This window comes from Oryctolagus cuniculus, chromosome 10 (assembly GCF_964237555.1).
Source record: "Oryctolagus cuniculus chromosome 10, mOryCun1.1, whole genome shotgun sequence".
NCBI classification, from domain to species: Eukaryota; Metazoa; Chordata; class Mammalia; order Lagomorpha; family Leporidae; genus Oryctolagus; species Oryctolagus cuniculus.
Window position 1 is genome coordinate 26,693,254 of NC_091441.1, and position 8,700 is coordinate 26,701,953.

The 8,700-nt window shown below is 46.0% G+C and overlaps 1 long non-coding RNA gene across 1 annotated transcript; it reads left to right on the top strand.

Moving 5' to 3' along the window:
• The first annotated feature begins 876 nt into the window (after positions 1 to 876).
• LOC103349343 (uncharacterized) lies at positions 877 to 7,574 on the top strand. The gene is made up of 3 exons (XR_517551.4): positions 877 to 1,394; positions 5,650 to 5,735; positions 7,356 to 7,574. It is a non-coding gene; the product is annotated as an uncharacterized lncRNA (long non-coding RNA).
• The last annotated feature ends 1,126 nt before the right edge of the window (positions 7,575 to 8,700 follow it).

An 8,700-nucleotide genomic window follows, 5' to 3' on the forward strand; every position in this document is an offset into this window, starting at 1 on the left:
TCTTGATTTTTCCCACAGCATAGCATACATCATGAGCCATAGGTGTCACTTACAGGCCTCTGTGAGGGTATGCTCGCCAGCTTTGTATCTATTAAAAAGAGGAAAGCCTGAGATCAGGGCCTGCCAGTCAGGAGGCAGGAGAAAATTCAGACCTTATGTTTCCATGTCTCATGACCTGGTCACAAAATGATTTGCCAGCACTGAAACCATCCTGGCAGGAAGACGCCTGGCCAGGCATTTGATGAAGACTTCGCGTGCTCCCGTTTGATGATCTTTGGGAAAACGTGACGTTGTCATTTGTCACATCTTTAAATAGGATGGAGTCAAGCGGTCTCTGAGCTGCTGGTGGAGTGTCAGTCACTTTTTGCCTTTCCCTTTTACATGCGTGTCTGAGCTTCGTAATTGAATCTAAATATGGCACTGGGGCACTTTTTAAATCTAGAGACGGGAAATACTTGCTGGAAGAAGCCGAGAGCTTGGCGTTGGCAGCTGCCAAGGGAATCAGAGAATATGGCAGGATCAAGGCTGGCCAGAAACAGAGGCAGTACGGAAAAGGCAAGGTTTGGCTTAAGAGACCTAGAGTCAGCTGCCATAACCTGGCAAATGGACAAGCAATTTTTTCACAGCCAACAGTAAAATGAAACTTATGGAAACAATAAAGTAAATGTTCTTCTAGCCAGTAAGTCAAATTAGAGAAGAGTAGCTTTTTTCCAACCAGGCCTGAAAATCAATATAGTTTAGTGGTCTAAAGACTGCCAGGAAGTTAACAGCATTTCAGGTCCTGAGTTAATGACGTATAGTAAAGATTGGCAAACTATGGCACCTGGGCCAAATCTAGCCCCATGCCTAATTCTGTAGGCTCACCAGCAAAGAATGCATTTTACATTTGCAAATGGTTAGGGAAAAAAACTAAAAAGAATACTATTTTGTGACACAGGAAAATCACATAGAATTGGAATTTCAGTACGACAAAGAGAGAGTTCTTGGAACTCAGCCATGCTCATTTGCTTACATGGTGTGTAAGGCTGCTCTCATGCTATGAAGGCAGAATGAGTACTTGTGAAAGAGCCACAATACTTGCATAGCTTAAAGCGGTTATTTACTATCTGCCCCTTTCCAGAACTTTGCTGCCCTATAATATTCATGGTCAGAGACGATTAATTCAAGGCCCATTCCTAGTGAAGTAAAGATAACATATACCAGCACAAGGAATGAAGCTTGGAGTTGTAAGAGGATTTGGAAGAGCCCTGGTCCAGCCTCCCGCAGCACAGAATTCCTGCAGGAAGCATCCAGGCATGAGGACTAACAATACCAAGGAGCTCTTTGTTTTCAAACAGCTTATGAGAGAGAAATACTTCTGGTGTTGAACTAAACTGATCTTTATCTCCACTCTGGTATGGACTTTCTTACCTACAAACATTTTCTTTTTTTAAAGATTTATTTTATTTATTTGAAAAACAGAGTTACAGAGAGAGGTAGAGACAGAGAGAAAGGTCTTCCATCCACCGATTCACTCCCCAATTGGCCGCAACGGCCGGAGCTGTGCTGACCTGAAGCTAGGAGCTTCTTCTGGGTCTCTCACGTGGGTGCAGGGACCCAAGCCCTTGAGCCATCTTCTACTGCTTTCCCAGGCCATAGCAGAGAGCTGGATCGGAAAGAGGAGCAGCCGGGACTAGAACCAGCGCTCATGTGGGATGCCGGTGCTTCGGACCAGGGCATTAACCCACTGTGCCACAGCGCCAGCCCCACCTACAAATATTTTCTACACTGAGAGGGCACTAATCACAATTCTTCAAATTGTGGTCAGAGTGGATCACTACTCTCCACTACAGGTTAGCACTTTCCGTCTCAAAGAGTTTCACATGCACTGTCTCATGCTGCCCCTCACAACAGTTTCTAGAGAGCCGGCCTGTATCATTATCTCTGTGACAACTAAAGAACTTGGGGCTAATGTTATGAATTGAATGGTGTTCCCCCCAAATTCATATGCTGAGGCTTTAACTCCCAATGTTATGGTATTTGGATAGAGGACCATTGGGGACATCATGAAAGTTAAATGATGGTGTAAGGGTAGAGCCCTAACTGATAGGATTGGTGTTTCTAGAAGAAGAGATGCCATAGTAATTCTTCCTCCCACTCCTAAACACACACACACACACACACACACACACACAGAGAGAGAGAGAGAGAGAGGAAAGCAAGGAGAAGTTTGGATCTACAAGTGCAGAATCAAGTCCTTATCAGAAATCAACCCTGATGATACCTTGATCTTGGACTTCCAGCCTCCAAAACTGTGAGAAAACACATTTCTGTTGCTTGAGGCACTCCACCTATGCTGTTTTGTTACAGTGATTCTAACAGACTAATACAATTAATAAGATTAAAAACATGTTCAACATAAGGCAGCTTACCAGCTACAGAGCAGGAGTTCGTTCTAGAAATATTTACTAAGTGCCTATTAAGCACAAGGAGTCTAAAGGAAGATAAAGGTATTTATCAAAGTATTACCAGTATTCAATTTTTAAAGTGCAACCAAAAGAGATACATGGTGCTATGAGAAATAAGTAAGATGAAATGACTTCCTCGAGTTGATCAAAGGAGTGCACCCCAAGACCCAAATGAACCGATCTGAAAGGCAAAAGCAAGCTTATTGAGCGAAGGAGTAGGGGAGTGAACTTCCTGAGAGAAGGCATGTGCAAAGACCCACTAGTAGCAAGAAGAACGTTGTGCTCAAGGAAATGGTATAAAGCCAATATGGCTGAAAGAGGTGGGGGTGGCCCGAGACAAAGCTGCAGAGTCAAGAACTGATAGACTTCTTTCTCTTTAAACATGGTATTGAAACACAATACACACACCAAGAAAGGCACATAAAGTACAGATAAATGACTATTTTTGTCCTCTGAGCACACCCAAATTAAGAACAAAACATTACTAGTAAACCAAGAGTCCTCACTATTACCCCCTTCCGCCTCCTTTCTTTTAATATGGGGAAAGAATATGTTGTCATTCACATGGTAGGATTCAGTGAAGCAATTTTGATAACTAAATCCCAAATGATTTGACATCAATACAATTTCTATACTCTCTCTGTATGTTAACACAAAAAAAAGAGAAAAAAATGTGTCTTTCTAGATCTGGCTTATTCCATTTAGCATAATGATACTAGACTTCTTATGACCTTGTCAGCTCCGGCAAACAACTGTATCTTTATGTTAAGGACATTACAAAGCATTAAAGTGCTTTCAACACGGAAATGACTTTTCTGAACACTTCATGTGAGGAAGGAGTACTGATTGCAGTGTGGGAACCAGATTAAAGAAAGGCAAGAAAGCCAGTTAAAAGACCATTGTAGTAGACGATACGAGAGGCATTGTGTAGCTTGGACTAGCAACGTTGCTCTGAAGATACAGGGAAGGAAATAGCTATGAGAGCTCTTTATTCCATAACATCATCAGGATATATGATTGGCAGTGCATGAGGCTGAGAGCAAGATGTCTAGTATGACTTCTTGACCCCTGTACATGTAATGGGATGGATCAGATTATGGTTACATTTCCTGAGATGTGACATTGTACAAGAGGCTGTCAGTGCCCTCAGCCAAAGACCAGCAGAAACACCACTGGAGTGGGCATTTGGAGCAGCATTTAAAAGATCACTTGTGGCCAGTGCCGCAGCTCACTAGGCTAATCCTCCACCTGCGGCGCCAGCACACCGGGTTCTAGTCCCGGTCGGGGCGCCGGATTCTATCCCAGTTGCTCCTCTTCCAGGCCAGCTCTCTTCTGTGGCCTGGGAGGGCAGTGGAGGATGGCCCAAGTGCTTAGGCCCTGCACCCCATGGGAGACCAGGAGAAGCACCTGGCTCCTGCCATCGGATCAGCACGGTGCACCGGCTGCAGCGGCCATTGGAGGGTGAACCAACGGCAAAGGAAGACCTTTCTCTGTCTCTCTCTCTCTCACTGTCTACTCTGCCTGTGAAAAAAAAAATCACTTGTGAGGCTTGATCCCATATCAGAGTGCCTGGTTCAAGTCCTAGCTCCACTTCTGATCTAACTTCCTGCTGATGTGTATGCTGGGAAAGCATCAGATGACAGCTCAAGTACCTGGGGCCCTGCCACCCATCTGGGATCCCATCTTGGACTGAGTACCTGTTTCCTGGCTTGACCTGGCTAAGACCTGGCTCTTGTAGGCATTTGGGAGCAAACCAGCAGATGGAGGCTATTTCCCTCCCTCCCTTCTAAATCCCTCCTTTCAAATAAAATGAAGATAAGAACATGGAACTCTTTAAATGCTTCACATGTAGATACACTGTCACACCAGGGAGAATGCATGCAATCATAAAGAATCTCAGTCAGGAGTGTGACAAGAGCCACACTATAAAATATGGGAACATCTGGCCAGCAGGTCTTCTCATCTGGTCTGGCCCCGCCAAAGAAAACCTCAGGAGAGACTCGAAATTCAATAAATCTACAGCCAGCTAATTTTTAAGTTGATAACTACTTATGGCCTGTGAATGATGTTATAAATGTCCAAATGACCCTTGGACAAAAAAAAAAAGTCTTCCTCCGCCCCCGGCTCTGGAATGTGAGCTTCCATTAGGTGACTTGGGGATGATACAAGGAAATGGAAGTTTGCTCCTCTGTGCATACTGTGAGGAAGCAGGGCTAATTCTGTGATTGGATATCACCATATCATCACATTTTGTATCAAGAAGATTGTAAGAGGGCCCAGTGCTGTAGTGCAACAGGTTACCGCCCTGGCTTGAAGTGCTGGCATCCCATATGGGTGCTGGTTCAAGACCCAGCTGCTCCACTCCCGATCCAGCTCTCTGCTGGCCTGGGAAAGCAGAAGATGGCCCAAGTGCTTGGGCCCTGCATCCACGTGGGAGACCTAGAGGAAGTTCCTGGCTCCTGGCTTTGGGTCAACGCTGCTCTGGCTGTTGTAGCCAATTGGAGAGTGAACCATCAGATGGAAGACCTCTCTCCCTCTCCCTCTCCCTCTCCCTCCCTCCCTCCCTCCCTCCCTCCCTCCCTCCTCTCTCTCTCTCTCTCTCTCTCTCTCTCTCTCTGCCTCTCCTCTCTCTGTGTAACTCTGCTTTCAAATAAATAAATCTTTTTTTAAAAAAAAAAAAGATTGCAAGAATGGAAGGAAGCCAAAACTGATTGGTCGAGGCAGAACAGGTCTACAGTATCCAGGAAGGGCGATGCTTGCTCATTCTTTTAAAAGATTTTATTTATATATTTGAGAGGTAGAGTTACAGACACTGAGATGAAAAGACATAGAGAAAGGTCTTCCTTCAGTTGGTTCACTCCCCAGATGGCCGCAACGGCCAGAACTGCACTGATCTGAAGCCAGGAGCCAAGAGGTTCTTCCAGGTCTCCCACACAGGTGCAGGGGCTCAAGGACTTGGGAGATCTTCTACTGCTTTCACAGGCCACAGCAGAGCTGGATTGGAAGAGGAGCAGCTGGGACTAGAACCAGTGTCCATATGGGATGCGAGAGCCGCAGGTGGAGGACTGTGCCTACTGTGCCATGGCGCTGGCCCCACTTATTCATTTTTGTGTTCATTGACAGTGTTTAAATTTTTGTCTCAGTTCCCACCTGATGATTAGGTCTTAACTGAGTGACCTTGTCTAACGTTGGTGTTCCTTAGAATCGCTTACATTCAACAGAACACCACCGCATTGCCCTAAGTGATGGGAAGTGACTTGCAAAGCACGGAGTAACGGGAAGGGACAGGTGAGCTCCTGGCTGTCAGGGCTGTTTTCCCCCCTCACAGATGCTCCGTTTAGTCAGGGGCAGATAGAGTCAAGCTGTAGGAGCTTCATCTAAAATATTCCCCTCACACCACTGCTAGCTCTTGCTGACTGGGAACAATGTAGAGAGCATGTACTCCGTAGTGGGGCCAGGATGCCAGGATTCATGTCTTCGGCTCCCTTTTTTGAGGGGCAGGTGGGTTATCATCTGACAAGACAGTGGCTACACAGCAGCCTTTGCAACTCGCAGAAGACAGATCAGCCAACTGCAGCACAGGCAATTACAAGGAACAGAACAAAAATTATTGTAATGGACCCTGAAGAAAGGGATCTAGATTACCAAACCCAGGCAATGAAAATAGGTCCCAGATTCTAAACGGTCTCTTCTAGAGATTCAGTGGCTTTTTTAGCCTGATCACAAACAATCCTATCTGTACAGCTAGAAAAGTCTGCTGTAAGTTAAATTTCCCCTTGGCTAACTAAGAGCAAATCTATGTGACTGTGTGATTATAACAGCAATATCCATTGAATTTAAATATTTTTAAAGATTTATTTATTTGGTAGGCAGAGTTATAGAGAGGCAGAGATAGACACATAGGCAGAGAGAGAGAGGGAGGTCTTCAATCCGCTGGTTCACTCCCCAGATGTCCACAACGGCTGGAGCTGCACTGATCCAAAGCCAGGAGCCAGGAGCTTTTTCTGGGTCTCCCACGCAGGTACAGGGGCCCAAGAACTTGGACCATCTTCTGGTGCTTTCCCAGGCCATAGCAGAGAGCTGGATTGAAGAGTTAAAATTGTATATGTATGGGTGTCAAAAGTTAAGCTTAAGCTTACAGGTTTAAACCTTCCTGGTGCAGCTGTGAAAATAAGACAGAGTAAAGTAGCACCTTGACAGTAGGGACTCCATTTTGGAGCACTTGAGACTGCATTCTGGGAAAGCAACCCCCCCACCATGAGACTCTGGTCTGAAACTATGATCTCAAATAGTCGGACAATAGCAGTGCACTACACCACCCTTGGCAACGCACAAAAACCCCCTAGCATGATTGCTCAAGCTTAAAAGTAGAAAGGTTGCACCTGGGTTACCTGGGCTAATAATGAAGATGTGATTTGTCTATGTCTTAAAATCATAATTGCTGATTGTAAGATTTTAGCAACCGCTTAGCAACCGTGTATTCTCTCCCTCCTCCCGATTTTGCGGTTTTTGCCTTTATAAACCCTATGCTGTAGTTCCTCACTGCTCCTCTGTCCTTGTCAGAGGGCCCCAACATGTTGGATCAATAAATTTAACCCTTTGCTGGTTGCATGAGAGAAAAAGTCTCTTGGAGTCGTTCCTCGGGCGGTGGGCTTTTTTTAGACCCTAACAGGATCAGAAGTGGAGCAGCCAGGACTTGAACCCTTGAACCGGTGCTCGTATTGGATGCTGGCACTGCAGGTAGCAGCTTTACCTGCTACGCCACAGTGCTGGGCCCACTGAATTTAAATTTCAACTGCTTTGTTGGGCTTCCACAGCAGAAGTTGTGATATCTGATAGATTAAGAGAAAACTTACAGATTAATTTTTCAATTTATATTATTGAATATGCCTTCTTGTCCCTCTGCAGATTGGAAAATTCCTGAAATGAAGATAAACAACTCCTGAAAAGCAAGCTGCTGAATCTCTGAAGAGAATAAACTGGCCATTCCAGCAAGCAGAGTCCCGTATTCTTTCCATTCCTGAAGGCTGGGTTTCACCAACAGAGTTGTCATAACATCAGCAGCAAAAAAACACTGTGTTGAAATGAGTGAGGTCTAAGTTCAATTTTTATCATAATAAAGTCTTAGGCTGGTACCGCGGCTCACTAGGCTAATCCTCCTCCTGCAGCGCCAGCACCCCAGGTTCTAGTCCCGGTTCGGGCGCCGGATTCTGTCCCGGTTGCCCCTCTTCCAGTCCAGCTCTCTGCTGTGGCCCAGGAGTACAATGGAGGATAGCCCAAGTGCTTAGGCCCTGCACCCGCATGGGAGACCAGGAGGAAGCACCTGGCTTCTGGCTTCGGATCGCCGTAACGCGCTGGCTGTAGCAGCCATTTGGGGGGTGAACCAACGAAAAAAGGAAGACCTTTCTCTCTCTCTCTCTCTCTCTCTCTAACTCTGCCTGTCAAAAAAAAAAAAAAAAAGAATAAAGTCTGAAGTTCTGTGATAGAAAATTAATACCAAGATGGACGTATAGAAATAAATCCACCTTGTTAAATTTTTTAAAGAAATGGTTATTAAATTGTTGATAGTAACTAGTTATATTCAGAACAGTAGGTCTGGTCTGAGAAAAACACAGCAGAACAGCGTGATTTTTCTTAAATGGAAGAAGGTCATAGAGAATCAAAAAGAAGAGGGTAAAAATCAGGAGGGCTATATCAATAAACCTGTTTGTCAATTAACAGAGATAGGGGGCTGGCGCTGTAGCATAGCAGGTAAAGCTGCCACCTGTAATACCAGTATCCCATAAGGGTGCCTGTTTGAGTCCCAGCTGCTCCACTTCTTTGTTTGTTTTTTTTGACAAGCAGAGTGGACAGTGAGAGAGAGACAGAGAGAAAGGTCTTCCTTTTCCACTGGTTCACTCCCCAGTGGCCGCTGCGGCCGACGGGCTGAGGCCAGCACACCGCGCAAATCCAAAGCCAGGAGCCAGGTCTCCAATGCAGGTGCAGGGCCCAAGGACCTGGGCCATCCTCCACTGCACTCCCTGGCCACAGTAGAGAGCTGAACAGGAAGAGGAGCGACCGGGACAGAATCCGGCACCCCGACCAGGACTAGAACCTGGGGTGCCGGCGCCACAGGCGGAGGATTAGCCTATTGAGCCGCGGCGCTGGCCTTCTCTACTTCTGATCCAGCTCTTTGCTATGGCCTGGGAAAGCAGCAGAAGGTGGCCCAAGTCCTTGGGCCCCTGCACCCACGTGAGAGACCTTGAAGAAACTC